Raw genomic sequence first — 24,846 nt, forward strand, 5'->3', positions numbered from 1 at the left:
ACTATGTTCCTATACCCTTTACCGCTCCCTACTTTTACATAGTTCTTGTCACAAATTACATGTTTATACATTTTATTTTATTTATTTTTTATTTTTTTTAACCACAATACTTCCGTCTTTTATTTGACTGAATCATGTTCTTGCTTGCATGGAAAATATGTTCACACATTTGTACCGAGTCTTGGTAAATTGTCTGTAGGATCGTTTGTGTTGTTAAGAGATTTAATGAAGCAAAACTCGAGCATCTTCCATCCTTTCAGTCATTCTGCTAATAATTGAGCACTGCGCATATACTCTAGGGTCCAGAGTCTAGGTAGTGGCCTAGGAATAACAGGAGTTAAGACTTTGACTTTGAGGACTACAAAGTCTGATGGAGGAAAAAAAACGTGGAAATAGTTTGTTTCCAGATAAGCAATGAGGCTGATTTTACTCTCAGCTGTACGGTGATAACGTGCATGGGATCCACTTATACTCTTCACCTCTTCCCAGAAGGTTCCTTCCAAATGAAAAATGCTTCTCTAAGCCAAGTGATAAGGTGATGCAGTACTTTATAACTGTCGTTAGTGGGGGGGGGGGGTGGGGATTCCAAGGAGATCAGAGCTGAGGGATCTGGTGGTAGATCTCTCAAAGCACACTGGAGGCTCAAGTCAGAAGAGGTCACCCGCCTCGGCTGCTCCCGGCATCTGTCTATACATTTTAAATCCCATGTGGGAAGGAGGGACCCAATCGCTTGAGCCACATCCACTCCCTGCTTGTTGTGTCTTCTCGTTGTGTCTCCTTGTTGCATCATCTCATTGAGTCAGTTCACTGCACCACCCTGTCATATCAGCTCATTGTCCAGCTCATTTTCTTTAGGAGGAATCAGGAACTGAACCTGGGACCTCCCATGTGGGAGGCAGGCACCCAACTGCTTGAGGCACATCTGCTCCCCAGATCCTACCACATTTTTTTAAAAAGATTTATTTATTTTCCTTCCCTTCTCTCCACGCCCCCCCCCCCCCAGTTGTCTGCTCTCTGTGTGTGTCCATTTGCTGTGTGTTCTTTGTCTGCTTCTGTTGTCAGCGGCACGGGAATCTGTGTTTCTTTTTGCTGCGTCATCTTGTTGTGTCAGCTCTCCGTGTATGCGGCACCATTACTGGGCAGGCTGAACTTTCTTTTGTGCTGGGCAGCTACAGGCGCACTCCTTGCGCGTGGGGCTCCCCTACGCAGGGGACATCCCTGCGTGGCATGGTACTCCTTGAGCGCATCAGCACTGCACATGGGCCAGCTCTACACGGGTCAAAGAGACCTCCCATGTGGTAGAAGGACGCCCTATCCGCTGGGCCAAGTCTGCTTCCCCAGATCCTACCACTTTTAAGGAGACTTTTTCTTGATTCTCAAGCTTGCCCTGTTACTGTAGTTCTTTAACTGTTTTCTGGAGCCCTGAGAAAGATGTTTTTTGCCTGTTCTTGCATTTTGTTCAAAGCTCCTGTGTCCACTGAATTTTATGCTATATCCCAAGTTGCCTAGCACAATGAACTTATAAATGTGGGGCTTTTATAGGTAAAATATTGGCAATTTCATATTGTTCAACTTCAGAGTAAGTGTTCAGTGATACTTACCCAATCAGAAAGGCCACACAGTGGAATGAATTAAAACCCAGACCCTGGGGCCACTCCACCTGCCTTCCAAAGCTGGCTCCTCCACTTCTACTAAGTCATCTTGAGCAAGTGGCTTGACCTCTCGGGGCTTAGGTTTCTCATCCTCAGCGTCCATGATGGCTTGGAGCTGTCTGGGCTGGTGTGTCCCCTGCTCAGATCGAGATAAAGTCTTAACAGTCATGTTGGAAGAAGTTCCTTCTTGTCCCAGACCACAGAAGCTGGGTAAATAAGTTTGTCCTCCAAGGTGGGGAGGTAAGAGTGGAGGGATCATCGAAGATGATGTTGTTTAATCAATAAACAGCTCCTGTTTCCTTTCTACCAGATCCTGTGCTAGGTACCCAGGAGTCTAAGATGACTGAAGCACAAGCTTGACTTTAGAGAACTTTCAGCTGAAAGTGGTGGGGAGCTGATGTGACCCAAGTGGTTGAGCGCCTGCTTTCTACATGGGAGGTCCTGGGTCTGGTTCCCAGTGCCTCCTAAAAACAAAAACAAACAACAAAAAACACAACAACCAAACAAACGAAAAAACCAACTCAGGGGAGCTGATGTGGCTCAGTGGTTGAGCGCTGGCTTTCCACATGAAGTCCTGGGTTCAAGCCTCAGTACCTCAAGAAAAAAAATGCTAATGGTAGAATCTTGGTGGTGGAGGTATAAGTACTTTCAATGTTTCCACATGTTGGAAATTTTTCTTAATGGAAAAAAAAAGCCCTATTGTAAGGGAGGTGATCAGGAAATGCACAGAGTAGGAAGTAAGTGTAGGCAAAGTCACCTGACCCAGCTTGGGGAAAGTTTTCTGGAAGCAGAGCCTGAGCTAAGGCTTAGGAATCCGTAAAAACAATTTGAGATCTGCAGTATCATTTTTAGGATTTATGTGGCTGAAAAGAGCAAGGAGATGTGAGGGTTGAGGTTGGTGGCAAAGCTGGATGGATTGTGGTGGGAGTGGTCAGTGTGATAACTGGGGTCAGTTTGACCATAAAGAAATATGTGGCTCTTGAGGTCTTCTGGAACTCCCTGCACGAGGCCACACAATGTATGCATTGAGAATGCGGGCTGGACCACTTACTGTTTCCTTCATGGTGAAAAGAGAATAATACTAGTATCTGCTAGTATTGTAGTGGCAATTGAATGAGTTAATAAAGAGCTTAGAACAGTGCCTGTTATATATGAAGCATATGGTAAGTATTAGCTGCTATTGTGATGCTGACGCTATGATCCCAGTGCAGTCCTTTGCAGGACTGGATGCCTGAGCAGTGGCTAGTGAGAAAGTGACTCCATAGAAACCATTGCCAAGAGTAGCTCCTCTGAAGAAAGCACAGGTTACTCTGGTGTTTCCAAAGGGCAGAGATGGGGAGGAACCTAATGGAATTAATTACCTGGGGAGCATTTTCAAAATACCCATGTCCAGAATGCACCCTGGAATTGCTGAATCAGTACCTCCAGTGTGAGTCAGGGAAGAGGATTTCAGGGACTGATTTGTCTGTTCAGGCTCTTTGCCTCTAAAGCACCACTGGCTCTGCCTAAACTTGGGATAAAAAACTGGAGAGGGAACTGAGTTTAGTGTAGCTGCATGCAGGGCACAATATGCTGCTGTATAGTTTCCCTGAACACGCAGAGGAAAATGTCTCCCTTTCCGCCTTGCAATTTGATGCTCCATTGTACAAATGTCAAAAGAGATGGAGAGCAAAAGGTAAAAGGGAAGGAGCAACAGAAGAGCTTTGCAACCAAAGAGGTTAGGGCTGAAAGCTCTGTACTTTAGAAATTTGACTTAGGGAAAGTGAGAGATGGTCTGAGGCGCTCTTGCAGCAGCTTTCACGCTTCTTACATCACAAACACCCACAGAAGACACAGAGCAGTGGCTAGAAGCAGGTAGCCCCCAGAATGAGGGCACACAATGGCAAGCCAGGCTCCTGTCCTCTAAATGCGTCTTGACATCTGGGAGGAAAGGGACTGTCCTATGTAGGTATTTGCCAGGAAACAATCAAAGCCAAGCACACTGGCCACAGTGTACCTAAAGGAAGCTTTGTTAATGTAAAGTGTGTTTGTTAAACTATAAATATAAAAAAGGAAAAGAAGCAATAATTGTTAGGTGTGTTGAATCTGAAAATCTCAAAAGCTCCATAAGAAGAATTTTACAATGTCACTTAATCTCGAAAACATTTTATGTTTTGTTTTCACTATTTGTATGCATTAGTCTTTTTAAAAGAAAAACTTTTTGGGAGATTTCCTCTTTATTTTTCAACTCTCCACTGAATTAAACAAAATTCATATCTCATATTTTAAATTTCTAATCACACTTTCTTGGAAAGTCCTCTGATTATTCCCTTTTCATAGCATCTTGTTCTTGTTTTACAGATACATCATTTTCCTGTATAGCTCTTAGTAAATTAATGAAAATTTCTTAAAGGCTTGCTTTTCCTCCCTGCTATCTCCATTTTCTCTTTTCTGTAGCTTAATTTTGGACTCTTCATATCATGTTGCAGTTTTCCATATAAGGAGTTGGACCCAGGCATCAGTGGTTTTTAAATCTCCCTAGGTGATTCCAATGACCTAGAGCAAAGGGTAGGTAAACTATAGCCTGCAGGCCAAATATGGCTCATTGTCTGTTTTTGTAAATAAAATTTCATTAGAACACAGACACACTCGTTCACTTACATATCGTCTATGGCTGCTTTCACACACAGTAGAGTTGGGTGGTTGTAATAGAGACCCTGTGGCACACAAAGCCTAAAATATTTTCTATCTGACCCTTTCTATCAGACCCCTGGTACAGAGGGAAGGGGAGAAGGCCATCTTGTGAGCTCGCTAAGCTTGTTAACCACTTCAGTCATGCTGTGTTCCTTTCTTACCTATTCATCATGGCTGCAATTATTTTTCAAAATGAAGAACAACACATTTTTTTCTACTCTGAAATACTATCAGAAAGTGATCATTTAAAGACATTTACTGTGATAATAAGAGAGAAGTAAGTGCCCTTTTATGGCACACCTCAGGGCAGGTCACTTTATTTTCTAAAAACAAGTAGCATTGAATACACACTTTTTTAAAAAAAGATTTATATATTTCTCTCCCCTTCCACTGCCGCCCCCCCCGCCCCAGTTATCTGTTCTCTGTGTCCATTTGCTGCGTGTTCTTCTTTTTGTCTGCTTCTGTTGTTGTCAGCGGCACAGGACTCTGTGTCTCTTTTTGTTATGTCATCTTGTTGTGTTAGCTCTCCGTGTGTGCGGCACCATTCCTGGGCAGGCTGCACTTTCCTTCGCGCTGGGCGGCTCTCCTTACGGGGCGTACTCCTTGCACGTGAGGTTCCTCTGCAATGGGACACCCCTGTGTGGCAGGGCACTCCTTGCGCGCATCAGCGCTGCACATGGGCCAGCTCCACACGGGTCAAGGAGGCCCGGAGTTTGAACCACAGGTCTCCCATTTGGTAGATGGACGCCCTATCCACTGGGCCAAGTCTGCTTCCCATAAATACACATTAAAAACTGTCTATTTTTCCCCAAGTTTTTCAATTTTCCTCTGTACATCATGGATGATTCTTAAGCCTCTTCACCTGAGGTGGCATAGCGGCCCTCTGTAAGCTGACCTCCCTACCTACCTCCTAGCATGCTGAAGAAAAAGCTCTGCCAAAGTACCCAGCTTCATGAGAGAGTGGGGATGGGTGGGGTCTTTTCAGAAAGGGAAAAAAAAAACAAAAAACAAAATGTCCCATGCATCACACTTAGCATTGACTAAGTCTTTTGAGTTGGATTCAGAAGTTGCAAGATATTTAACTTAAAAAGTTCTTGGATCCATTAGTGGCAAGATTCCAAACTTAGTTTTTGGGTTATATGTTAGGAACAATCACAGGTGGTTGAGTGGATTTTAAAAAACTGAGTTAAAATCCTCCTACAAAGGCGTGTTGGTGGTTTCCTGTCCTTGGACATGTAAGATTTGGAGGCAAAAAGATGTGGACTTGGAGAAGTCTAGAGTCTACTTGCTCTCTGCAGGCTCAAGATCATCCTTTCCCACACAGGAAAAAAACCCAAAAAACAAAAAACAAAAAAAACTGAGTTAAAATACTTTTTTTGGGGGGGGGGGGAGGAATTGATTCACAATGAATCTATAATTGATTCATTATAGATTTTCCTGTCTTCTCCCTTCCTCTGTAAATGGAAAAATTGGATCTTGATCATCTGTAATGAATAAGAGCAGCCCAAAGGCATACGAGCATTATGAAGCTTACAAATGACACCATGTACAGAACACTGAAGCTTGAGTCTTACTGTCTGTCCTGTCACCAGAAGCCTTAAATATAATTACAGCCCAAGTGACAATTGTGCAAGTTATTTCCCACATGTATTATCAGAGTCTAGTTGCACCACCCTAATTAAAATGGTGTTAGTATCTCAATCATCAACTCTGTTCTTTAAGGGTCGTTATTGTATAACTGAAAACTTGCTCTGGGCTGGGATTTAACTAAAAACCATGTTCATATGAGTTGTTCAGCAGGTGTTTAGGGATTGGAAAAAAGCTAAATATTGAGTGGTTTTGCTCTAAATCACACAACTGAGCACACCAAAGGTCAGCTTGAAAACAAAATGCCGACTGATAGATTTATAGACACAAGCATTTGGGGCCTTATCCAGCTGGTCTGCCTTGTAAAGTTATGTCTTGGAGATCAAAATGGGGCCTTTGAGTTGGTTTAAAAATTTAAGTCATTGTCTACAATCTGAGGACAACTGGAGCCATTTTGTCAAGGGGGGAAAATATGCTGTGATGCAAATAAGGCGTCATTCCTGAGATAAAGACTGTTTTAGAATATACGGTTAAACCTCTGCAGTTCTTTGGGTGAATTAAGAACAGCATTTATTGGCCCTTCACAAGTCAGAAAGGTCTGAAGGGGAGGGGATTATCAACAAAATTGCCTCCCTAGAAATTTCGGTTTGAGAAGGGTTAGAAAACAAACAGAGCTCCTGATTCCCTGTGTAGTTGTGGATGAATTGACAATGGGAAGGAAAAAAATATGCCTGAGCTAATCTACTGCCTCTGAGTCTATGCTTGCATTTCATTTCCAGGGATCAAGGAAGGGTGGTCTCCTCACTTGAAACCTCTTAAAACAGCACTGTTCAAGGGAAGCAGCTGTGGCTCAATCAGTTGGGCTCGCATCTACCATATGGAAGGCAGGCTTGTGAAGGCAGGCTCGCCCGCACACTGCGGAGTGCAGCCCGGCCTGCAAGCGCTGCAGAGAGCCGACTCAGCAAGGTGACGCAACAAAAAGGGAGACAAGTAAAAACACAGAAAAGCATGCAGCAAATGGACACAGAGAGCAGACAACAAGCAAGCTGCAAGGGAGGGGGAATAAATAAAAATAAATACAGACACACAGAAAGAAAGCACGGTGAATGGACACAGAGAACAGATAGCAAGCAAGTCGCAAGGGGAGGGGCAGGAATAAAAAAAAAAACAAAAACAAAAAACAGCGCTGTTCAAGATCTTGAACATGCTTCCCAACATTTTCTTCTAGGAGTTTCATGGTTGTAGCTTTTATGTTTAGGTCTTTGATCCATCTTGAGTTAATTTTTATATAAGGTGTGAGATAGGGATCCTCTTTCTTTCTCCCAGCTCTCCCAGCACCACTTATTGAATAGACTGTTCTGGCCCAGCTGGGTAGGCTTGACAGCCTTAAATGTGAGGGTCTATTTCTGAGTTCTTGATTTGGTTCCATTGGTCAATCTTTCTGTCTTTATGCCAGCACCATGCTGTTTTTAACCACTGTAGTTAGGTAAAATGATTTAAAGTCAGGAAGTGAGAGTACCCCAACTTTGTTCTTCTTTTAAAGACTTTTTTTTTTTTTTTGGCTCTTCAGGGCCCTTACCTTTCCAAATAAAATTGATACTTGGCTTTTCCATTTCTGCAAAAATGACTGTTGGGATTTTTATTGGATTTCATTGAATCTGTAAATCAGTTTGGGTAGGAGTGACATCTTAATGATATTTAGTTTTCCAATCCATGAACATGGAATGCCCTTCCATTTATTTAGGTCTTCTTTGGTTTCTTTTAGCAATGTTACATAGTTTCCTGAATGACAGTGCTTTATGTTCTTGGTTTATTCCTAAATATATGATTCTTTTAGTTGCTATTACAAACAGAATTTTTTTCTGACTTTCTCTTCAGATTGCTCATCAGTAATACATAGCAACGCTACTGATTTTTGCATATTAATCTTGTATCCCACCACTTTGCTGAATTCATCAATTAGTTCTAGTAGATTTTTGTGGATTTTTCAGGATTTTTCTAGGTATAGGATCATATCATCAGTGAATAGTAAAAGTTTGACTTATTCCTTTTCTAATTGGGTGTCTTTTATTTCTTTTTCTTGTCTAATTGCTCTAGGTAGAACTTCTACCACAATATTGAATAAAAGCTGTGACAGTGAGCATCCTTGTCTTTTACCTGATCTCAGCAGGAAAACTTTCAGTCTTTTACTGTTGAGTACAATGCTGTCTGTGGGTTTTTCATATATGTACTTTACCATGTTGAGAAAGATTCCTTTTATTCCTCTTTTTTGGAGGTTTTTTTTTCAATCAAGAAAGGGTGCTGTATATTTGTCAAATGCCTTTTCTGCATCAAGTGAGAAGAGCATATGACTTTTCTTCTTCAATTTTTTTTTTAAAGATTTGTTTTTTATTTAATTGTCTCTCCTTCCCTGGCCCCCTGCCAGCTGCCTGCTCTCTGTGTCCATTCGCTGTGTGTTCTTCTGTGTCTGCTTGTATTCTTGTCAGTGGCACTGGCAATCTGTGTTTCTTTTTGTTGCATCATCTTGCTGTGTCAGCTCTCCGTGTGTGCGGTGCCACCCTGGGTAGGCTGTACTTTTTTCACACTGGGCAGCTCTCCTTAAGGGGCACACTCCTTGTGTGTGGGGCTCCCCTACGTGGGGAACACCCCTATGTGGCATGGCACTCCTTGTGCACATCAGCACTGTGTGGGGGCCAGCTCATCACATGGGTCAGGAGGCCCTGGGTTTGAACCTTGGACCTCCCATGTGGTAGGCGGATGCTCTATCCATGGAGCAAAATCCACTTCCCTCTTCTTCAATATTTTAATGTGGTTTATTATACCAGTTGATTTTCTTGTATTGAATCACCCTCGCATACCTGGGGTAGAACCCACTTGTCTGTGGTGTATAATTCTTTTGATGTGCTTTTGGAGTCAGTTTGTAAGTATTTTGGAGGATTTTTGAATTTATATTCATTAGAGAAATTGGTCTGTAAGTTTCTTTTTTTCCATGGTATTTTTATTTGGTTTTGGTATTAGGGTGATGTTAACTTCATAGAAAGACTTTGGTAGTGTTCCCTCCTGTTCAGTTTTTTGGAAGAGCTTAAGCAGGCTGATATTAGGTCATCTTTGAATGATTGGTAGAATTCACCTGGAAGGCCACCTGGCCCTGGACTTTTCATTTTTCACAGTTTTTTAAATGACTGTTTCAATCTCTGTACCTGTAATTGGTTTGTTGGAGCCTTTTATTTCTAGGGTCAGTGTAGGTTGTTCGTGTGTTTCTAGGAATTTGTCCATTTCATTTATGTTGTCTAGTTTGCTGGCATACAGTTCTTCATAGTATCCTCTTATGATCTCTCTTATTTCTGCAATAATGTCAGTGGTAATGTCTCCCATATCATTTCTGATTTTATTTATTTGCATTATCTCTCTTTTTCTTTTTAGTCTAGCTAAGGGCTTGTCAAATTTTTATTTTTTATTTTTAGGGTTTGTCAGTTTTGTTGATCTTCTCAAGGAACCACTTTTTGGTTTTGTTGAAAATCCTCACGATATTGTGGTAGGTGGTTAATAGTATATAAATATAAGAATGGTCTGCCTTTACAAAGTGTTAAGAATATGGTGATACACAGGAAAATTACGACTAATGTAACTTATGGACGATAGTTGAATGTAATATTGTAACATTTTTGCAGGAATGGCAAAGAGGTTATATCAGTTCTAAGGGACAACAATGGGGGGTCTAGGAGATTATGGGATTATTTCCTTTTGGAGTAAGGAAAACGTTCTAAAATTTACTGAGGTGATGATGGCACAGCTCTGTGAAGAAAGTGAGAGCCACTGAGTATACACTTTGAATGAATTGTACAGAACATGGGACTGTATAACTCAGGGAATCCAGTGGTGGAAGACAGACTGTGTTTACCAGGACAGATATGAGAATGTTCTCTCATGAACTATAAAAAATATATATTATTATTACAGGGTGTTAATAATCAGGTGGGTTGGGGAAAATACACCAAATGTAACATATGCGCTGTAGTTAATAGTAATATTGGTGCTCTTTCACAGATTGTAACAAATGTTTCACAACAATGCAAGGTGTTGGTGGTGAGCTGTTATATGGGAGCCTTGGTGATATGGATGTTTGTTTTGTAAGTTCACAACTTCTACTATACCCTTACTGTTTATGTATGTTCATGTATGAATGATATAATTCAATACAATTTTATTTAAAAATGCGTTGTCCAAGAGAACTTTCTGCAATGATGGAAATGTTCTATATCTGTATTGTCCAATAGGAACATGTGACTATTAAGCACTCAAAAATTGGCTTGTAATGAGGAACTGAATTTGAAATTTTATTTCATTTTAATTAATTTAAATTTAAATAGCCAGATGTGGCTAATGGTTATTGTAGTAAAGAGTAAAACCATTAGTAATTTTTGTTGGAATACTGCAACAGTGTTAAAGGTGATGCTCATTAGCCCTGAGTGAGCATATCTCAATTTTTTGGAATTGGTTAGAATTGGCTGGTGTTCCCTATAAAATGGTATCCTACCATTATCTTTTCTTCTTTTTCAGAGAAGAGTCACTGAGATGTTTCTGAGATGTGGTCCCAGAACCTGGAGAGTAAGAAAATAAAATTGAAAGGTCAGTTTTACAAAGAAATGGCCTTCAGATATGTGACTTTCTATAAAGTGTTTTCTGGAAGTAGAATACATCTCTAACAGTAGGATTTTAGACCTTCAGGGAAAGCTGAAAATGAACAATGCTTTCGTCAATGGAGCATTCCCAGTGATCCTCAAATCACACATGAGAAGGTGAGAGCACTATTCTTCTAGGGTCAGCTCCACTCAATAGACATTTAAAATTTCCCCAATAACTTCCTGTTGCTCATGTAACTATCAATGTGCAAATATCAACCACAATGGGCTTTAAACTGCTTTCCTAAAAATATGTGGGACTTAAATGGACTTTGAAGAGACGGCTGTATTGTGACTTTTGTGGGTTCTTTCCTCCATATTAAAATTTATATTTTACTACTGCATTGTTATAATATATATAGTTATAATATATAAAGTTGACTATATTAATATTATACGTTAACTATTTTCTTTGACCTAAAAGTTGCTTTGTTTCTGATTTTAAAATAAATTAAAACATTTTTGTGGGCCCCTAAAAGTTTTGTATATCCTGCACATTAAGCTGCCTATCCTAATGGACAAATCGACCCTAATAAATGATCCCATTAGGGAAGACCCTCATACTCAAAACTGGCTGGAAAATGGCCTAATCTTTCTTAAAAGAGTGCAAAATATATACTTTGTGCATAGTTGGTACTCAATGAATATTGGTTGATTAAGAATATTCTGAGAGGTTAAAACTTCTCTTGTTAATAAATTTGAACATTTACCTTAGAATTTTTTAATATCCAATTTGAATCTCTCTATTACTTTGCTACTCAGACCATGGTCTGCAAACTAGCAGCAAGAGCAGCACCTGGGAGCTTCTCAGAAATGCAGAGCATCAGCCCCATCTGCTACTGAATCAGAATCTCTGTTTTAATGAGATCCCCAGGTGATTCATATGCACATTATAAGATGCTCTCCTGCAGTTCAGATCTTTAGCAAAAAATTTATGAGATGCTTCCCTCAACTTTTTATAATTAAGGGATGGCCCTTAACCTTCTCCAGTGTCACTAAACTAGATTCCTTTACTCCATTTGCTCCCAACTTTGGCCAAGTACTGGAATCACCTGGGAAGTGTATAAAAACCAACAAAAATTCAATGCCTGGGCCTCATCCCCTTCAGATTCTAAAACAATTGGTCTGGTGTGTGGGGCTCTGGCAATCGATTTTTAAAAAATTTTTAAAGCTTCCCAGGTATTGCTAATGTGTAACCAGAATGTGAACTATTGTGAGCACTTCCCCACAAGATTTGCCCTTTGTTTTGATCATATTGTCCTCCTTTCTCCGTGTTCACTGCCAGTGTTCTCCAACCTTCTTAGGCTGAGCAACCAAGGGTATAACCCAGAACTAGTTTCTTACCTCAAAGCTCTGGTCAGCTCTAGTAATTATCTCAAACTTTCAGAGTATTTGCCTAACATATCTGTACTCCAAAACATTAACTGCTACCAGTTGCTGCATCCTTATAATAAGTCTCATAGTCACCTTCAGTCATTTAACCCTCCCAAGGACAGTGAATACAATTTTTATGCCCATTTTACGGGTGAAGAAATGGAGGCTTAGGAAGGTGGGATCTACCCAGGGTCATCTAATTAGTGAGTGGAGGAGCTGGTGTGCGCACTCAGAACTCAGCTATTTCTAATTCTAGAGTTTGCCCTCCCCCCACTCAAAAGCTACCATTTCCCAGTATCATGCTTTCATTTAAGAAACATTGATAATTTCCTAACTCTTATGACCAAACATCAGATTTACAATTATTCAGTCGTTGGGAATTATTGGCAAAGGAAATACAGGGCTGGAAATAATTAAGCAGGTGATAGAATTTGGGGTGGTTATAATCCGTTAAAGAAAAGTTTTAAAGTTGTGACATGTATTTTCCTTCCTGCATAACAAATGTGATAGTTCAATTTAAAAAACGAGTAGAAAATATTCCAGATGTGCCCTGTGTTAGAGCTGTGGAGGTTACAGGGATAAGAAACAGTCATTGTCCTTGATATGACACGTTGAAGAGAGGATAAGAACCTGTGATGGTCCAACATATGACAGTGAATATGATCTGTGCCAAATTGTGCTATAAGACCATTAAGCTTTGTCAAAGTTCAGAGTGTGGCAGAAACCAGGACAGTGAAGAAAAATTCTCTGGAGGAGGTCTGTCTGGCGTGAAGACTGTGAGGGTGAATGGAGACTGAGTATCTATAAACTCAGGGGCCAAGCTTGGACACTGGAGGTGGTGGCGACTGCTGTGGTGACAGGTGGGGACTGGCAGTGCTCCTGTCTGGCCCGGTCTGTGGTGGCCACACTTCTCTCCTGATTCTGAGCAGGTCTCCGCAGGAAAAACAAAGCAGACACTCCAGGTAGTTGTAAGAAAAGTTAAGTCGGGGACTTTTCCATTAGAGCTGCTCTAATTGTCTTAAGCCATTTTATGAGGGCCTGGCTGACGGAGATTGGGGTTATGATCCATTCTAACTGGAAAAGCGCCTTGAATGATAAGAGACCCTTTCACTTCGTTCATGGTGAAAGAAAAAAAAAAGGTATTCTTTTCAACAGTTTTTTTAAATTATGATGACTTTTGATGGAACCACTGGCATGGCTGTACTTGAAGAGTTGAAGCCGAGCCAAAGGAACATAGGTCTCGTGAAATAAGGGATGTCTTCTGATTTTAAAATAGTACTTGCTGTTACAATAGACCTGGGCCACACTATGTCACGGGTGTGGTGGCTTTTGGCCGAGGACTTCCTGAGCCTCCCTCGGGCCGGGCCCAAGTCCTTTCAAGATCTTGCCGGCCAGCTCCTTCCTCAAGCGGCGCCAAGGCGAACACCGCGGGGAACCGAGGCGTGCAGCGGCGGCCACCAGGGCGCGACCTCGCCCTTCCCTGGCCCGGCAGAGGCCCAGCCTCCGCGCGTCTCCACGTCCCGTGCCCGCGGAGGGGGGCCGCAGCGCGCCGGCCGCGGCCCGGTGGCGGGAGGGGGCTGGTGCAGACGGGCAGTCCCGGCAGCTTCAGGTTTCCTCCAGGAGCGCGAGGCGGGCGAGGCGGGAGGGCCTCGCCATGTGATGCCGCGGCTGCGAGCCGGGGTCCGGAGGTGGGCAGGCTGCAGGATCCAGTGGCGGCGGGCAGCGCGGGGGGAGCGGGGGCGGCACCAGCTCCGGGCGCAGCCAGCCGGGCCCCGCGGCTCCTCCCCCTCCGCGCCGGCCCTGGCCGTGCCGCGGCCGGGCGTGGGCAGCTCCGGGGTGAGCCGTGCCGGCTCGGGGCGCCCTCGGGCAGGGCGCGGGAGCAGCGCCTCGCCTGCGCTCTCGAGGCCGCGGGACCACAGCTCCAGGTAAATGCGCTTTGGGGCTCCACCCCCCGCGTCTCCCTGCAGCCCTGCGCGGAAAAGTTGGTCCACCTGAATTTGCAGCTGCGAGGCTACTTTCTTCAGGGTCCCAGGGGACGCGGGGGGTAGGTGGAGGTCAAAAGCGGGCGCCGCCTCGGGCTCGGTGGCTCTAGGGTTGAGCGCTACTTTCCCATCCCCCGGAGAAGGCAACAAGTGCAAAGGGCTGCACAGCCCCGCGCGGCGGCGGCAGCTGCGAGGCGGGGGGTCGCTGGGGCGGCGCGGCAGCAGGGGCAGGGGCGGGGAGCCCGGCTAGCGCTTTCGGGGCGCGGGGGAAATCAGTGGCACGCTTGAGTGTGTGTGTGTAGGGCTGGTGTGGGGGGTATGGCTGGCCAGAAGGAAGAATGGGCTTCGAACGCTGGGGTTCCCACTCCCCACTCGTGCATCCTCGCCGGGGCTGAGGGTACTTGGAGCGGCCGGGACCCCAGAGAGCAGACCGGGCGTCAACTGGGGACACTAGCAATGCACCAGCACTATTTCTTAGTGAAAGGTTTGCTTGGTTTTAAAAAAGCATCTATAGTTATCTTGGTTGGAAGAGGGACGGGCAGAATTCTGTCGGACTTATTTACGCCTATTTTATGGATCCCCCCGCTCCCCCGCCCTTGAATACGTAGAGTGTGGGGTCGGGGGGTTAAAACTTTGCTGTGAGTAGAACTTCCAAAGGGGTCACGATGATGGGCCTGTGCCAGGCTGGCCGGTCAGAAGAGGTTTCCTCGCCTGTCGCGAGCTGTCTGAGTGCTGGGTGCTCAGGCCACGCTGGACATTGAGCCTCCGTTTCTCAGACACCAGCTCCGTTTCCAGGAGAGAATCCCTCTGCTCCCTGGGAGCCCACAGGTCCCCCCATTGGCTACAGCTGGGGTGGGACAAAAGGCGGCAGCGTCTGTGTTTGTGCAGCTTCTCCTTCCTTGACCCCTGCCAGGGTCTCGACAAATCTCTGCAGACCCGGGGGAACGGAGGTTTATCACCGATTCACGGCACATCGGGCAAGAAAGACGAAAAAGAAAGTCACTTAGAAAGAACTGGTAATTTGGGGTCCGATGGGGTCATTGGTTTTCTGAAACTTTATCACATGTTCCTAGGCCCGGAAACCGTCAGGGTAGGCAAAATTCTGTTTTCACGGCAAGAACAAATCCTAAGAACTGTCCTTGTTAGGTTCTGTGGATTCTTCTTTGCACATGACAGCCCAAGCAGAGTGGTAACTTCACCTGGGAAGGTTTCTGTATACCTGCCCTGGCCCGGCTCCTTTCAGGATCTTGCAGGCCAGGTATATTTTTATATACCAGTTCTTAAAGCAGTAGGCACAGGCCTTATCTTGACCAATGGCCTAGCCAACCCCTTCAGAGAATTTGGAGGAAAAGAAATGAATACTGCAAAAGCCTTTGGGATTTTTAACAGAATGTACTCTTTCAGTGTAATATTCTGGTGTTTCTGGTATAGATTTCATATGTGATTATTTTGCTCACTGCCTGATCAAATAGGAATTTGGATAGCATCAGATTGCATTTAATGGTTAGGGAAACTGAGGCATTCAGCTAACTATTAGGTGTGTGACTCAGGTGAGTGTCTCGGCTAAAGGGAGAATGGAGAACAGAGAATCAGTGTTTGTCCTGCTTTTGACTGTGTTTTTTCCTTATCAAAACCACATAACCTGGCCAGCCAAGAACAGGTTATATAACAGGTGTGTCATTAGCCTTTCCTTTGAAGGGCCCATCCTGTCCTTTAAGCAGTTTAGAAACACTTAAAGGTAAAGAGGAAAAATAATAGTTGGTAATCAAGCTTCTGTGAAATTTCATCAGGGCCTCCACTTGGGTTTCATACCCTTTTTAGCCTATGTGTACTGCAGAGAATGTTTGTAATGTTTTCTCATTGTGCTCTTATAAGAAACCTCTGCTCATGGCTAAAGCTTAAATTGTGCAGGAATTTCAGGTAAGCTCTGACACATAATCTTCCTGTAGCATGCCATGTGAGAAATAGAAATGTGTTCTAAATGGGTATTAAAACAAGTAGCAGAATATAATACTACTTTTTTATTAAGCAGTCTGTATAGAACTGTTCACCACTGTATTGGTACTTGAGCTCTAACTTCAAGTCTTGCCAGAGTTTATGACCAAGTGCTGACTCCCTAGAAAAAAATTTATGATAGAAATGTTGGAAAACCCTTTGCTATTGGGGCATGGCTTGGATGGTAATGAACAGAACCCTGATTACTTTCAAACTCCCAGGCTGACTATAATTATATTATGCTTTAATTTACTGATCAAATATGACAGATCTGGCTTATGTAAGTTTTGTCTAATTGTATTTGCATTTATGTTGCTTTTAGTAGAGCAGATAACTTTTTTTTTTTTTTTTGACTGGTGACTAAGATTTGTTTTGAAGAGGTGGGTCAAACTGGGCAACTCCTATTGAGAGTACTAAATTTAAAAACAGTGTTACATTTGAAATGCACCAAATTCAGGGAATTTTGCAATACTAGAGCTGTATTGTAAATATTGTGCCACCCTGTAGGGCTTGCGTCCAGATCCTTACTCTCAGGCAGAACTGGGCTGAGAGATATTTTTCTTTCTTGAGAAATGCAGATCAGGTCTGTTATCACAGAATATTTTGCGTTAACTGGATAGTGCTCTTTGTTTTGTTGCGTCTTCATTGTTCCTATTTAGCTTCTTATTATCATTTTGGTACTAAAAAAAATTCTCGAAAGTTCAAATCAATGTTATTCTGACACTTTGTTGTTTGACAGTGTCTTTTGTGCTCTTTGTGCAAACATTTGCTTCATTTGCATTCAGCAAATATTTATTGAGGGCCTACTGTGCGCTTGCCACTATTCTTTGCTTTAATTTTCTGGGCTGTGGAGTTCATGCTTAAAAAGATACTTTTCTGGTTCTAGAGTTTTTAGGATCTGTTGGATTTTCAGAGTGGGCTTTTGCATATTCTATATTAAGGCATTTGGTAAAACAGTCATGTAACTTTTTAAAGTGATAATACATCTTCTTAACTGTAATTTTTCTCTTGAAATTTGATCTTAGACACAATTGTAATTTGCTTATTCGTAACATTATTGCTCCTGGAGTCCTTCTCCTGGATAGCCAAGATAACAAGGTTTGACATCTTTTTAATAAGAGAGAAAGTGAAAAGGTAATTATAATTTAATATTGGACATTTGTTCCTGTGATCTTGGTTTTGAAACTTTTATGAAAACTGGTATTTTGTCTTGTGTTTTATCTTGTCATAGTTTGACGTTTTCCTCAGTTATTAATAATTTGAGGTGTGGGCTCTTTAAAAGTGTTATTAAACACAGAAGAAAGCATCTTGTGTCTACCATTGTAGGACAGCACAGAGATCAGCAATGACACCTTGGCTTTCCACCGTAGCATGCCCAGAGGAGACCCTCTAAAACCAGCACTCAGCTGTTCAGCATATGACCATTTGCCTTTAAAAATTTTTTTTGCTAACAAAGTTAATAGGCTTTGTCTATTTCCCTCAAATGTATTGTGACGGTTCCTTAACTTGTTCCATAAAATAGATGACCAAGAGCTATATTGCATATATTAATTGAATTTATGGTTTAGCTCTTAAATCCATTATCAAACATTAGTTACCGTGCCCTTTGTGCTAAAAGACTTACTGTTTCTTCCATGTTTTTATAATTAAAAGAAATTATATTTATAAAATAGAACAAAGTGGTGAAGAGTACAGATTTTAGGGCCAGGCTGTCGGAGTTAGATAGCCTGGCTTTGTCTTGGCCCCTGTGACATCCATCTTCCTCAGCTTTTCCATTTGTAAAATGGGATAATAATAATAACCTGCCCCTTAGAGATACTGTGAGAATTAATTGAGTTAATTCACCTAGAGCCCTTCTGGTAGTGCCTGGCAAATTGCAAATAGAAAATAGGCATTTTTAAAAAGTGGTAGATTTAGCAGGTTTTCCAGGTTTCAGAAAGCAGAAAAAGTCTGTGTGGTCTCCGGGGAAAGAGCCCTGGACTGGGGACAGGAGGCTGGGTTTGAATTCTGCCTGTCACCTCCCAGCCTTGTCACCTTGGGTGAGCACAAGCCCTCTCTGGATTTCAGTTTCTTCCTCTGGTAAAAGGGAAGGGCCAGGCTTGAAGCTCTCTAAGGGGCTTCCCTGTTCTAACATTCTATTAGTTCATGAAATCAGAAAGTGAGGAGGGAGTTCATCCATTCAGCCTTTTATATCTTCATCAGCGCTGTTGAGGAAAGTACTGCTCCCAAGGTCAGGCCTGTGCCCACAGCAGGCAGTCCATAAACATCTGAAGGGATTGTGGGTTGTTTATTACTACTTTTAGCTTATTTCATTGTGTTTACCAGACAGCCATCAGGTGGAAATGACTCTGAGTTGACCTTCTGGACTTGGTGGCAGTGTGGATCCCACATATGTGGATGACAGGGCTACCCTGCTCCTTTCTTCTGAGGAGCATCCCACCCCATGTTTCCATGGGACAAAAGAAGTCTCACTAAGGACTTTAAAGTATAGATGAAGAGCAAGAGGTTTTCACTGGGCTGGATGGTTGGGCCAAATTTCTATCTTTTCTCCCTAATTACCCTTGTTTATGATTTGTACATTGTCACCAATACTTTGTACACAGTTTTCCTTCTTTTCTTGTCCTGTCAATTTCCTGGCTTGCTATGTGACCAAGTGTTAGTTTCAAAATGTCTGTGATTATTGAGATGGTAGGTTATTTGCTTTGAGCCCCTGGCCCAGATTTTCAACCCTTGCCGCTTATTGGAACCATCTGGATTCAGACATTTTGGAGTGGGCTCAACTTTATTTTTCAAAAAGGTGATTCCACTATACAGCTGGGTTTGACAGCTACTTCCCTTCATCATGGCATTCTACATCCCGACGTATCCAGGTAATGCGTAATGCCTGCGTTTCTCTTGGTGCATCGATTGTCCCCTGAGGCTCACCTTGTAAACTCTCCACTTCTGTTGCTTGGCCTAGAAACAGCTTATGGAATATACTACTTCCGCCTTGTTCATGGTAGACTCCTGTTCCTCCCTAGGTAAAATCTATTGCAGTCCTCAAAACGCTGCTCTAACTTGGTAGCATCTGAGCTTGTTTCCTTCTGAACTCCTGTCATGCTATTGCTGGTACCTCTTATTTGCCACCCCCACCCCCACCCCCAGGTTCATTATATGTTCCTGTGTGTAGGTCTCAACTTCCAACCTGATTGTAAGCCCATCGAGGGCTGGTACCTGACGTAGGCTGCTTTTTATTCTACCCTTCATGGGGCGATGTGGTGCTCAGAGCAGAATAAACATCTGTCAGTTGGTTATTTAGTTATGTTCTAATTCTCATCTCAACAACCCGTCTGGATTAGAGTGTCACTGCAAAGAGTAGTGGTGATGTAGTTCCGTGCATCAGACACGGGTTGCACTGGAGAATATTGGGAAGCTGGGGAGGGTAAGGGTTACTTGGGAAACGATATGGTTAGTCTTCCCAGATGTAAATGCAAGACTCTCTGGACCTTTCTGAGGAAATTGTATTGTTTTATCTGGGAAATGAATGAAATTCTTGATTAGCACCAGAGTCTTTGGAGTGAAAGTACCCTGAAAGTTTCTCTCCAGTCTCTCACAGATGCAAAAATCCCCTGTCTAGTATACTTCCAGATGCTTGGCTGTCCTTGAATGAGGAGCTCAGTCATAAGGATAGCCCCATCCATCTTTGGAAAGCATAGTTCTGCTGCTTGGAGTTCATCTGAACAATTTCTCTTATATGTCAGCTCCTTATATTTGTGAAAATTAATTACATCTCCTATCCTTTAAGCCTGGTTTTCTTTAGGTTGCAAAACAAACATCTCCATTTCCTCAGCCCTTGTTAGTTGACATGATTTTTAATCCTCTCACCATCCTGTATACCGAACATATTCCAGGTACTTACATTCTTCTTCAAGTGCAGTTCCCAGAACTTAGCGTGGTGTTCCAGATGCCCCTGCCGTTATGGAGGCAGCGGAACTATTCTTGCCTTCGCTGAGAGCCCTGTTCTTGGAGGGAAGCAGTGAAGCGTCATGGCTAAGATTACCAGCTGGGAGCCGGAGGTCAGAGACTTAGTGTCTGTCACTTTCTGCTTGTGTTGGTCAAGACACCATTTCTTGGTGTCAGTCTCTTTCTCTCTGTCTCATAGGGTTATTATAAGGGCTCAGGAAGAGAATCTGTCCATCATGCTTAGCACAGAACCGGGGTAGAGTCTATCAGTAATGAGCAATATTATAACAACGGTAAATAGGTATAGGCTATTAACTCTCCGTGACCTTCACTGTCAGCTCAAAATTACCAGCTTTCTTTTTACACATCTCCTCATTCACAGATTTGTGCAATTGTTTTTTAGTACCATGAATAGAACTTTATGTTTATCTCTCTTAAATTTCATTTTCCTGTATTTGACCATTTGTTCTGCATTTCAAAATCTTTTAGACTGTTAATCTGTAAATTTATCACACTGCCCCTTTTAGTTCCAGCTCTTCCATAGGTTTGATAAGCATTTTGTTAATTTTATTATTTGCCTGTAGGTATTATTATCCAGGCTGGCGTCAAGGGCAGAGCAATGTGGTGTGTTTATAAACATCTCTCTTCAGATCACTGTTTATCAATTTCAGGTAGAATTGTTCAAATAATTACTCTTTATGTGTACCAGCATCCATTCTTAACCTCACCTTGTCTATAAAGAATATATATATACTATGTCCATTTTGTCATTTACAAGTCTAGTTAACTTGCCACCATATAATGGAATGGATTATTCTCAAATGGCTTATTCTTGGGAAATGAACTGCTTCCTTTTGGAGTTACTTGAATGCCAGCCCTTTAATAATTTGCTCTAGAATCTTGCCTAGGATAGACATGAAGTTCCTGCTGTCTATAGTTTGTACAGTCTGCCTTATTAAAATTTGGAACATCATGTGCCTGTCTCCTGTATTGGAGTCCCTCTGTCATTCTCCACAGTTCCTAATTAGAAAATCTCAACAAAGTCTTTCCTATCCTGGCATGTACAGCAGCCTGGAACTTTTTCAGAGCAGTTTGATCTTCTCTTATAATCGACATTCTCACTTCATTCCTTTCCACTGAAGAGATGAAATAAAAATAAACACAGAGGAGTTCTCCTTACTTCTTTATAACTCGTCTGTAGTATACCACCAGGCCCAAGCAGCCCTACCTATGCCTTCTTCAATCATCTGGTTAAAATATGAAGGTAAAATAAAAATCTAATTTTGTTATCCTTAGCTTTTCAGCAAACCTCAGGTATTTGGGGAGTGTACGTCTGATACAACTCTTAAGAGCATGGCACTCACATGTTTATTTGTTTTTGGAAAGGGGCAAGGACAAAGGTAAAAACAAAGCTGTTATTTTTGTGATGATATGAGTATATAGGAATCAGGAGGCCTGGCTTTAGTCTTGAGCTTGTTGAATGTCATGATCTCTGTGTATCTTCATGAATCAGTATCCTTTCCAAATGAGTCTTATGTTCTATGATGATTTTTTTAGGGAGTGATTTCATTGACTGCTAATGGTTGCTAAATAAAATTTGAGTGGGGTGAAATGGGGAAATTTAAGTCCAGGCTTATAATTCTGTGGACGAGTGTTTGTAATCTTTCTCCCCTTTATTATAAGAAAGGCATCTTTATGTAAAAGAAGCAACTCACCTAACTCTTTAGCATCGACTTGCACAGGGTTGCCAACCAATCACCAACACTTTAATATGTTTTTAATTGGTAGATCTTTGGGGAAGTGAAATAGAAGTGTTTTAAAAATTCTGTGTTTCTTATGCTAAGTTGTTATATAGAATATGTATTGTTTCTTCTCCCATTTAATCACCAGAAATATTGATAGCTTCCTCACTGAAAATAACATAGAATGAAAGAAATCTTAAATATCTCAGCCATTGGATTCTAATTATTCCTTGATATTTATGTAGAAATGATCCAATTGGACATAAATTTGTTTATTATGGGACAAAGGTCTCATGGCCTCTGATTTTTAGCCTTATAAAAATATTTTTTAGTCTTTTGTAAAAAAAGGTAACATATATTTTACCTCTAGATAAATTCGATTGTTTTACAATAAAAAGTGAGGCTAAAACTAATGTTCCTTGGGTCTGAGCTAAGGAAAATGCCTCTTTAGTATGAACAGTTTAAGAAAAGTCTCATTTTAATAGGAATGCTTGGTACAATTTTTTCTTTTTAAAGGAGGTACCAGGGATTGATTCCAGGACTTTGTACATGGGAAGCAGGCATTCAACCACTGAGCTACATCCTCTCCACGTTGGTGCAATTTGGATATAGGTTTAATAGAAGGCTTTTTTTTTTTTGTATTAAAAATAATGAATACTTTTTTTTTTCTTTTCATATTCATAGTAGGAAACTTTATCTTCACTGCCTGTTATTAGGATGACTTTGTGGACAAGCAGTAACAGCAGAAGTTGGTAGAAGTAGTTGAGATTTATGTCTGGATTTTAATGATTTTGAAAACAATCTTTTGGTGTGAGTTGGATATGGTTACATGGGATTTGTCCCTTTGATTTTACATAGGCTAGTAGATTTATATAAGAGGGTAGGCTTAAAAAGACTTGGCCTGGATGAGGTCAGGGTAGGACCGGAAGCAGAAGTTGGGTTGAAATCTTAGCCCTGCCTCTAACACACTGAGCGGGTCACCTGAAACCCGGGGGTCAGGGCCAGCCTTCTCGGCTGTGTCGCCATCTCTCGAGTTTCAGTGGAGCTAAGGATGGTGTCTGAAGTCTCCCACGGATTCCTACCACGACGCTTGGTTCACAGAGCACTTTCAGGTCCTTGACAGGCAATATCCAAATTGTTCAGGAAGTAGGGTTTAAGATGGTACTGCAGTGTTTCATCTTTACAGGGGGAAATGATTGCTAATACCCTGACATTCCCCTGCCACGGCAACTCACATTATTTTTGTCTGAATACTTCATGAGTAATGAGGTGGAATCAACCAGTAATAATTTAGTGATTATTTTTAATTGAATTCTAAGAGGACTGAAAATGACTATCAATTTCATTTTTGCAGATGGGACTTAATTTACCTAACTCCGTTTAAACTGGGTAGAGAATATGCCCTGTATGGCATTTTTGATAAATATCAATTTTCAGCTAAAATAAGAACGTGTATAACATTTTCTGTCTTTCTCTTTTCCTCCCTTTCTTCTCCTTCCCTCCTCTTTCTTTCTCTTAAGAAACTTGGTGGTTTTCCTATTATTTGATTACACAAAATTTTCTTTTAAAGAAAGTGATTGCAAATCTTTATTATGTAACCCCTGACTGGTGGGAAGACAAAGTTGGGCTCATAAAGAAGGGGACATTTTAAGGAATGACATCTCTCTACCTCTTACCAAACCTCAAGATGAGGATGTTCCAGTTTATTGGTGGTTCTAACATTGAGCATTATTCTGTTTGGGACTTTTTTTTTCTTTTTTTAAAAGATTTATTTATTTTATTTATTTTCTCCCCTTTCCCCCATCCCCCCATTTGTCTGCTCTCTGTGTCCACTCGCTGTGTGTTCTTCTGTATCCGCTTGTATTCTTGTGTTCTTGTATTCTTGTCTCTTTTTGTTGCATCATCTTCTGCGTCAGCTCTCCATGGGTGTGGCGCCACTCCTGGGCAGGCTGCACATTTTTTGCACAGGACAGCTCTCCTTGCAGGATGCACTCCTTGAGCATGGGGCTCCCCTATGTGGGGGACACCCCTGTGTGGCACGGCACTCCTTGAGCACATCAGCACTGTGCATGGGCCAGCTCACTACACGGGCCAGGAAGCTCTGGGATTGAACCCTGGACCTCCCATGTGGTAGGCAGATGCTCTAACAGTTGAGCCAAATCCGCTTCCCTGTTTGGGACTTTAATTATTGGGTGTAGGGCCCTAAACTCTCTTATCATCCAGGAGGTCTTTTGAAAGCTTTTCCAGCCCGAGGAGTTTTGAGAATTCTTTTTGAGTTTTGAGCCTTCATCAAGTTGAAATTGGCTAGTACTGCTGTGAGGCAGGCATACCCTGGGTGCTGGAGGTTCAGAAATAAAAGACATGGAAGTAGCTTTCGAAAAGTTCCCAGTGCTACCGAATCAGTGGACATGAAAGCAAATACGTATACTTTGAAATTTGGAGATTATGTGGGAAGGATGTTCTAAACAGCCTGAAAAATGGCACAGAGAAGCGCAAACTCTTGATTGTTCTGGGAACCGCACCTGGCATAATGAGATAAAAATAATGTTCTTTTTTTTTCCCTTCCCTTTAACGGTGTTTTAAATATAATCTATGTTGTAAATATGTATCAGTTGCAGTGATGTTATAAAAACAAGTGAATTTAGGCCAGACACATATTGCATGGTCTTACTAATATGAACTAAATATGGAGAATAAACACATGGAATTAATTCTAGAGTATAGATTATCAGGAGTTAGGATGAGGTCTGATGCTTCATATGGAGATTTTTAAAAATTAACCTGACTGTAAAAGGGTGGAAATGGGTAGAGTTGATTGTGACTCATTATAGTGAGTAATTAACACGGCTGGTTTATTAATGGGATTGTGGCTAAAAGGGGTAGTCTAGGCTGTAAATGTCAATTCAAAGAAAGTTAGAGAATAATATAGGAACTGAATAACAGGGTGAACTGGTGGATGAGGATTGTGGCTAATAAGATAAACACAATAATGCTCTTCTATGAACTAGAACAAATGTACGTCACTTACAATGTGGTAAGAATATGGTGATGCAGGAGAAAATACAACTAATGTATCTTATGGCTATAGTTGACAGTAATATTTCGTCAATGTCAAAGAAAGTACTATATCAATGCAAATGATCAGTAATAGTATGGGACTTTTCTTTTGGACTTAGGAAAACGTTCAAAAATTTACTGAGGTGATGACTGCACAACT

General features: G+C 41.9%; 1 protein-coding gene and 1 non-coding gene across 3 annotated transcripts in view; both read left to right on the forward strand.

Moving 5' to 3' along the window:
• Nucleotides 1–5,517: 5,517 nt before the first annotated feature.
• On the forward strand, nt 5,518–5,649 carry LOC111762912 (small nucleolar RNA SNORA38). The gene has a single exon (XR_002795908.1). It is a non-coding gene; the product is annotated as a small nucleolar RNA SNORA38 (small nucleolar RNA).
• An 8,086-nt stretch (nt 5,650–13,735) lies between these two features.
• Nucleotides 13,736–24,846, forward strand: part of ARHGEF28 (Rho guanine nucleotide exchange factor 28) — a 346,092-nt gene continuing 334,981 nt past the window's right edge. For both annotated transcript variants that reach the window (XM_058310148.2, XM_058310153.2), the window contains exon 1: nt 13,736–13,893. The gene's annotated coding sequence lies outside the window, so the exon portion shown is untranslated. The remainder of the gene's footprint in view (nt 13,894–24,846) is intronic.

Source organism: Dasypus novemcinctus, chromosome 2, assembly GCF_030445035.2.
Source record: "Dasypus novemcinctus isolate mDasNov1 chromosome 2, mDasNov1.1.hap2, whole genome shotgun sequence".
Classification (NCBI taxonomy): Eukaryota; Metazoa; Chordata; class Mammalia; order Cingulata; family Dasypodidae; genus Dasypus; species Dasypus novemcinctus.